Source organism: Perna viridis, chromosome 13 (genome assembly GCF_037379345.1).
Source record: "Perna viridis isolate PV_CMFRI_1.1 ecotype Kerala chromosome 13, ASM3737934v1, whole genome shotgun sequence".
Taxonomy (NCBI): Eukaryota; Metazoa; Mollusca; class Bivalvia; order Mytilida; family Mytilidae; genus Perna; species Perna viridis.
Window position 1 is genome coordinate 214518 of NC_142457.1, and position 9220 is coordinate 223737.

General features: G+C 31.7%; 1 long non-coding RNA gene across 2 annotated transcripts; it reads right to left on the reverse strand.

Annotated features, from left to right (window-relative positions):
- Positions 1 to 546: 546 nt before the first annotated feature.
- On the reverse strand, positions 547 to 2586 carry LOC148599136 (uncharacterized). Of its 2 annotated transcripts, XR_015918002.1 has the most exons (3): positions 2239 to 2582; positions 1309 to 1347; positions 547 to 1099 (listed from the first exon to the last, which is right to left on the reverse strand). It is a non-coding gene; the product is annotated as an uncharacterized LOC148599136 (long non-coding RNA). The 2 variants fall into 2 exon arrangements; XR_015918001.1 differs by lacking the exon at positions 1309 to 1347 and having other exon boundaries at positions 2239 to 2586.
- Between the last annotated feature and the right edge of the window lie 6634 nt (positions 2587 to 9220).

Here is a 9220-nt window from a genome sequence, read left to right on the forward strand (position 1 = left end):
AAATGGGGGTAAATCGAACATTTTTGAAAATTTCAGATTTAAAAAAAAAACGCATATTTATGCTTATATTTATCAAAATATCAACCTACCATATACTTATGTGGTACCATTTTAAAGCTTAGAATCTAAGCTATCACATGAAGATACTTTCATCTTATTTTGCTATAAAATGTTTAATGTGGATGAAAATTTGTTAGGCCTATACCTTAAATGAAGCCAGACGATAATCAAAATAAACATACATTTTTCCCGCAAAAAGTGGCAAAATAATATTATATCAAGGTCTGGTCAATTCTAAGATTCCTAATGTAGTCTTGTAATGTTTTCTTGTTTAAATAGGGTCTTTTAACATAATAATAATCTCATTATTATGTTAAAATTGAATAAAATTTCAAAAACAAATGCTGTTTTCCCAAGAAATTGAGAAAATTTTTATGAATACATTGACTTGAACCAATGCGCATCCTTTCACTATGGAACTTTGAAGCCCTAGCTGTTTCCTCATGTGTACTATTATGTACATTAAATGATAATAAACAAAATATCATCATTTGATTAAGTTTAATGAACTTTTCGAAGTTTCCATTTCAGGCCAGAAGGGTTTCTTCACCAGGATCTACTATGTCTGCCAAATCTACAAAAGAGATTATGTACATAAGGACATTACACCTATTAACATCATTTACCTTATCAATTTACTTACAGTTAGTTTACTTTCTATTAAATCATAATCTGGTTTGCTAACAATCTGAAAAAATGTAAAACTTTATTTGATGTTGGTTGCTCACAAAGCGGTTGACAAAAGATGTGGCGAGGAGTTAAAAACACCAAACTTCCTTTTCCAGAATAATTATCTTCATTTCAAAACAAGAAGATTGTTTTATAAGGTTATATTAATGTTATGTTAAATAACTTAATATGAATAATTTCGCTGCGTGATCTGTCTGGTTCTTCTATCAAGTGTTGAACTCTCTTACCAATCAGGTTATCGGGTTCAGGTGTGTCTGGAACTACCCTACTTACTGTACCCCACATGGTCCTACCTCAGACTCGGTCCATATTTGTCTCATAGCATAGCCCACTATGCTGCTCAGGCCATCTGAAATAAACAAGTAGTGGAATTCAATGAATATGTACTGTGAGGCAGTTTTAAAGCAGTCTAAACACAAAACTAATCGACAGTTCTTGTAAGTAATATATGATTCAAATGTAAATGCTTATTTGTTACCATAATTAAAAGACTCAAAAGTTTTATTATTAAAATAAATAAAGCTACTAAACTAAATCAAAGTATAAAAACTAACTTACCATGAATTCGAAACATCTCCAGAACTCAACAAAATGAAACTAAAATGATGAAAAACAAACAGAAAATAAAACTAAATCATAATAAAATTTACATCAGTGTTTACTTTTTATATGACAAAATAAAATAAATATTTAGGCAGCCTGTTTACTAATACTTTCTTCTGAAATAAATCAATAATTAGAAGAAAAAACAATAGTACAAGTATGTTTCATATACATACAACAAAAGATTGGTATTATGAGTCAATCAATGTGATCCTAAAAAGGCCAAAAAAATATTAAACCATAATTAATTAAAATTTAATGATAAATAATGTATATTACTAGGATTTTAAACCTTTTCCAAGCAATTGTACATGTATATGAATATTAAATAAGTAGAGCATCTACAATCCTCTAAAAAATGAATATGTAAGTTAGCTGTTAAAATTGTACAGTATGAATATATAAAGTAAACTTAAGAAGATGCAGTTAAAATAAATATAAAGAAGGTTTATGCTTAAACATGTGAGTTTCATATAAATTGGGCACTACATATAAATTAAAATTGAATTATCAAGGAAATTAAATGCAATATGTGCAAATTCTCCCAACCAATAGAAAAAAGCTAGGTAAAATACAGAGACTTCCGATAATAAAGGAAAGTCGATAAAGTCCGAAAGATTTTGAATGGATTGCAATCAAACGTTGGGAGAATTTACCTCATTACATATTCATCGTTTAATAAAAATGTTATGGAAACATATTCCAACTAATGCTAAATGAGAGTAATCTTTTTTAAATCAGCTCATGCAGAATCAAACGAAAATCAGACCTTCCAAGAAGGTGAATATAGTTTTTAAGCTTGCAGATGATAAAAGGTCATTCTAGAATTTGACCTTACGGAAACAGGGCGATTAGGCTTATATTAGACATAATTTAGGTACTTACCGTAAGTGATTGGCCTCCATGGCCTAGGTCCATCGTTGTCTGCACCACCAGTCAAAAATCCGTCCAGAAAACAGTCGGTAAAAGGCATTTATCCACGAGTGTTCGAAAATCTTAACAGAAGCTATGGCGGATCAGTAACATCCGGTTAGCAAGAACGATAACCGGTCCCGCTTTAATTTTTGTGAAAACCACGCCCTGACCACCCTAATATCCAATCGATTCCGCAAGCTATTATTGTTTTTCTTCTGAAACCAGGGTTACGGATGAACGCAGAAAGGATTAAATTTTCGGAATCCGACTGTCAGTGCATTCCGGGTACGCAAAAACTATTTTTTTTCAACATGTTTTTCCTTGAAATTACGTAAAAAATATGTTTTGTAACCAAAAAATTAGCCTGACAACCAACCGGATTATCAAAATTGAAGATATTTCCAAACATTTAAGCTATAAATGAAGAAAATCGGTCCAGTAATAGCTTGCGGAATGAATTTTGAAATAGGTATGATCTTTGACACATAGTTTTTCAGGCGGCCATTTTTCTCAAAGTATCGTCACTTCAAACGTTTGTACCAAATGACCATCAACTCCAATAACAATGAAAGTTGTATATTTAGAAAGAGAAATGTCTCATCTTCAATTACATATATTTTTTATTGTCATGCAATGGATTTTTAACCATTTTCTAACGTGTTAAAGTTGACTCAAAATTGAGAATTTTGCTCTCGCAAGAATATCGATAAACGCACTACCGACCTCCCTACCATATATCATAAAAGTCAAATGTTAGAAAAAACGAAACAAGCCAGAGACCAGAAATTCTTGACTTGGGATAAGCGCAAAACTGCAGCGGGGATCAAGTACTATCGCGTGATCTTATTCCTCTCCTTTTTAAATCTGATCACTGTGGAAAAAATACAACACAATAAAACATTTCAAAAACAGAAACAGAAAAAAGATTATACAAAACAGAAATTCATGACTATTAAAAGTTTACTGACATGCTTGCTCTATACTTGTTTAAACCAACAATTAGTGATGGCCTCATGGTATGTAATATCAATTCCATTTCTTACCATGAGTGGTTTAGACCCACGGTAAATCATAAGAAATACAGCAAGGACACAATCCATACCATGCCAAATCAATGTTTATACCAAAACATACTGTCTTTTAAAAAAAACATAATTTCAATACTAAGTATTCAATATTTATATATCAAACTTATTTACTTTAATCAAAATACTACATAAGAGGGTGTAAAATGTTACATCTGCGCAACGTAATAAAAGATGTAAACCGATTGAAGCCATATCAGTCTTAATAAAAAGGTGATGAAATTCAGAAGTCAACAACAATCAATGTTTCTTTTGTGAGGATTGTACCCCAATTTTATAGTTAAATGCTTATTATGTATTTGATAATTTGTTTATTTTACAAATATTGATTGAAATTTTAAGGCTTCATTCTCGATTATTTTAAAAATTCAGAAATACTCATCGACCTCTATGAGATCAACTTCAAAACTAAGATTACCATATTTATTTTCCAAAGAAAAAAGATCGATTCACATTAACGTCAAGTAAAATATTCAAAATATTCAACCGCTATGAGATCGATTTCATAGCTAAGACTACCATATTGGTTGCACAATTTTACTTCGTATCGTAGGAAATGTTTTTGTTGTAGATATTTCATTACAAAAATGACCTTGGAACTCTTTACGTGTACTGATACATTATGATAAACAGCTCTGGTGGTGATATCCTTTATTACATGAATGACATGAAAGCCGTCTATTAATGGGATGAAGCTCCTGACAAGTGATCGGAAAATATGAAACAAAATTAAGTTCTATTACTCCCTTCATTCCAATGGTTCCATTTTGAATTTCTTTGTTGTCAGGAAGTAGAAATGGTGGACCTAAAATAAATGTATAAGATATGTGATTTAAACCATCTTTCGTGTGTTATTTTCAAATGACCTAGCTTTCATATGATACTTACATGTTTTATCTTTGTATGTTGTAGCCAGTTCTATTTATTTGCTTTATTCTTGTAATACACGAAAAGCACGTGATAAGATTAATCATGCGTCATTCAACTCCTCATTAACTAATATTTATAGATCACATAAGGTATTTCACTTTTCTCTGCAAGAAAACTAATTTATGGTTCAACGTCATATGTTACATGTATGTTGCATTGTTTATTTTTCAATGTCAATGACTTTTTTTTTTTTTTGGTGTTTTAATACATTCAATTAATTTCGACAGAAATCAATATAAACTCAGTACGACTTAAACCTCTATATTACAAAAAAAAACATTCAAATGAAAGCAAGCCTTACTTTGAGACTTGAAAGTAAAGTTTGCTTGTTGAAACAAATTTCCTCTAAGATCCAGGACCTTGTTCGATACACTGCAAGTATATATCCCACTGTCCTCGTATCGTTCCTGAAGTGCTATTTTTTGGAAAGGTAAGCCTTGCATTGCCTTTGTTCAGGCACCGTATATGTTCTACAAAAAATGAGCAATGTTCCCAAGAACCATAACTATAGGTTGATGGAATTCCTGTTGGGTCACATCTTAAAATCGTGGAACCATTATCACTAGCAGATTGTGTAATAATTATTTCCGGGGAGTATTTTTAATAGAAAATTGACAGAATTAAAACAAAATTATAATAAAAACGATTTAATCTATCAGTAGATGAATACTTATCATCACTTGACAATAAAAATATAATCAAACAGAATGCATTGATTTTTACTTTTGAGTCAATGACATGCACAATGTTTATAAAAGCAATTATTAATATTCCGGAGTTAGCTAGTATTGAAATATAACTACGATAACAATGAAAGCATGTGTTTCGAATTTATTAATCACGTACGTGTTGCAGATGATATTTGAATTAAAATATAACTTACACATGACACTAACATTTATTGAGGCGTTGCCTTTCCCTATATCATTCCTGGCTACACATTCATATATGCCGTTGGCATATCTGCTTAAGTTATGGAAACGATGGCAAATGTTTTCGAATTTTCTGACATATATGTACAACAGAACATTAATTATCTTTAATCATCTTTGTATAACATTTATTCCTACAATTTTAGAAATATATATTAAATGTAATTAAATGCCGTTTTATAAATGTTTCTCTAGTTTTCCTTTCCTCTGTCGTCCTGGACTAGACTTTTTATTAGCAAATCGGGTGTTTTTAAAAAAAAAAAAGCATTGCACGCTTGCCCTACCAGTGCACCTGGTCCATGCTCCCAGTTCTTAGTGGAGGCCGAGTTGCTCGATTACTTTTGTTTACCTGTACGTATTATTTTGGTTATTTTATGTTCGATGTTGTAGTGTGTGTGTGTGTGTGTGTGTGTGGTCTTTTTCCGAGGATTACATTCTTTTTGATTTTCGTTGAAATTCTTGCTTCTCTTGATTACTCGTGTACATTGTTCATCGTATTAGATGCATATGTTCTACTAACCCTACATTTCAATGCTTTCATCCTCTGACCTAGATGTAGGGTTAAAAAGCAAATATTTTCAACAAATAAGAATGTGCAGTTTTTATACGACATTTGTGTAAAGACTGTCTGACAATGATTAAACGTTATATCGTCTTAAAACATTGGTACGATTTTTTTTATTTTTTCATATTTACATATATTTTTGTATTCAATGTTATCATAGTCATTTCGTTTATTTATTCCTGATAAATGTTACAACGTAATCGGTTGCAAGGTATAAAGATGTTTGTCCTCATAATCTGACGTTGATGACAAAACCGGAACAAACCGATTTTATAACGATAAAGATCATGTCTATAATTGTCGTGTTATTTTGTGTTACATATTTCACGAATAAATTACATAAACCTTATCTTAAAGGAATAGAAAGGGGAAATATTACCAGGAACAGAATGTTTAAATGTGTTAAACAAAAAGGATGAGACATTGAACATTGTAGAAGATATTTAGTATGCGTGTATATTAAATGCGCTTGGGCAAGATGATATAAATTTAGTAGTTTCAAACACTGACAACGTCTTGTTAGTACTTGTATTTTTGAAAATGTAACATATTCGACCAAAAAGAAAGCATATGTAAACCAAGTGGCGGATGAAAATAAAGTGTTTACCCCAATTCATTCCTTCTCCGTTTAACTACACAATAAAATAAAAGTCATGACACTAAACATCCAATAAATAATTTAATATCAGCCTAAGTTTCTTTTTTGTAATGATAACGTCATTTTCGGGTGCTTTCATGAACCCTGTTATCAAACAGGTCTATATTGTACAAGTTTTTTTTAATACGGTCAAAACCTATTGTCTAGATTTGTGTCTAAAAAGATTTTTTTACCAGCAACACATACTGTAAATATGATATAAGGTGACACACACGTTTTGCTAATATTAAGTCTCCGGATAAGTATGAGAGGAACATCTCCAAGCCTTAAATATTAAGTCTCCGGATAAGTATGAGAAAAACTTCTCCCAACCTTAATCCAGTAAAACAAAAAACGTTTTCAACCTGTTTCACTTCAATTTAACAGGCTTTCCTCCTGGGCTGAACCCGCTTTTCAGATTTCAATTGAGTCAACTTTAAATACATAAACAAATTGATATACACATCATTACGGAATGCCCTCACTCTAACTTTTGCAGTATATTCAGTTAATATTTTATCTAGAGTTGTCTTGCAAAATTTGTAAAATATTCAATTATAGATAATAATCAAGAGAACCAAGGTTCTTTAGTGAAAATAAAAAGAAAACAATCCAGGGACAGAGACCAGACATGAAAAACAGACATACAAAAGAACATTAAGTAACTAAAATTATACATACAAAGTAACAAGAGCAAATGAGCAACTCGGACTCCACTAAAAACTGGGAACATGGACCAGGTGCAACGGTAGGGTAAGCGTCCTCTGCTTTTCTGGAAACACCTGCCGAGTTGCTCATAAAAAGTCAAGACCGGGGTATATGAAAATGGAAAAAAATACTAAGACACGATTAACAAATTTTCATGGGGCAGATGGATACATCGTAACGATCCACTGGATTTTACTGGAAATACAATAATTTGTTTTTAAATCCACTTGCCTACCTTCCTCTTGTGATCCTCGTATTCATAGATTCATTTTAATGGGATATATATTGCACTGGGAATATAACGAACTGAAGGTCCTATATTCATAAATTGATTAATCCTTGAGTATTTGTTTAGTAGTAAATTATACATCAACTGTTGGGCGTGGAACCCTTTAAGCATTTTTTTTGGGTACATTTTTTAGATTGTCCTAATAAGTTTATCATCGCTTAGTTATTAAAATATATCATAACGTGTGTGCTTAGAATTCAGCTAGTCGGCAACATCAATTATATTATCTGTTGCTAATGTAGTATATCGAATTATATTAGACCTTTTGATTTCTTACCGACAAAAAACCAATTGCTGGTATCAACAAAACTAAAAACGAACTGAGTACAAGCACTACTATAATGACCATCATTACTGGATTTGGCATATCGGGTTTCACTACAAAGAAATATTTTGTTCAGACTTCGGTGAAGATCATTTTCGCTACAATTCAAGTTAGAACATACTGCATTTCAAAATGTTATACAGTTTGTTTATTTGTTTTGTTTTGTTTTTTTTTTTTTTTTATTATTATTATTATTATTTTTTTTTTGGCTTGTTTGGTCACATTGTCAAAAACATAGGTAAATGCAATAAATTTTATGTTTTTGGATATGTACTTAATATTATAATAAATATTATGTGAATCAGCATTTAGTTTTATCTAACCGTTTACAATATAAATTGTTTCCTTCAAGAGGACGCTTACCCTACCGGTGCACCTGGTCCATGCTCCCAGTTTTTAGTGGAGTCCGAGTTGCTCATTTACTTTTGTTACTTTGTATGTATGATTTTAGTTACTTTATGTTCTTTGTTGTGTATGTCTGTTTTCCATGTCTGGTCTTTGTCCCTGGATTACATTCTTTTGATTACCGCTATAACCTTGGTTCCCTTGATTACTCTTTCAAAAATCGACTTGATGTACATCGAGAGGTATCAGGAGATGTTGTGGTGTTCTATTAGACCTTTTACAGAAGAAAGGTGATTTATTTTTTTTTTATTTTTTTTTATTTTTTATTTATTTGAAACCCTGATTTTATGCTGACACTTACCTATTTGCTTTAAATCAACATCAACACTAAGATTTCCAAACCTGTTGCACACCATTATTTGGTATCGATGGAAATGCTCCAGTCGTAGGCACTTTACTGTAAAAATGACCTTTGAACCCTTAATGGTAATCGTTACATTATGAAAAACCACAGTTGTAGTAAGGTTTGTCGTCATCGATTTGACATTACTAAACCATATCTTTAAAGGAGTCATCTCCAAACAAACAATTGGAAAAAAACAACACTACGTCCAGTTGTATCTTGCCTTGCATTCCTTCTATACCGTGTTGAATTTTATTCTGGCCTGGCAGCAAAATTTTTGGACCTGTAATTGTTTAATGCATGTAAATTGTCAACATTAACCATTGCAATGACGCTTTTAATGGATTTACCGAACTCTTTGTATAAAAACCAATCAGAGGAAATTACATAAATACGGGTTTTATGTACACTGGGAACAATATTATGAACGTAACTGTTGGTTTGAATGACAAGCAGCCTTCTTGAAACAAATGACCGTTCGGATCTAGGATTCCATTTGAAACAGGTGTAGTACCCACTGTCTTGATAACTTTCTTGAGCGTATGGTAAAATTAGTTCTCCTGTTTTAGAGACAAGGTACCGTATATGCTCTCCAAAAAAGGATCGATGTTCCCAAACACAATACGTGTAGTTCGTCGGAAAACCACGAGCGATACATTTAAAAGTGTTTTTATCGGCGTTGGTCGAATTGAATATTTCCACGTGTACATTTGGAGGGTTCTAAAGCACAAAC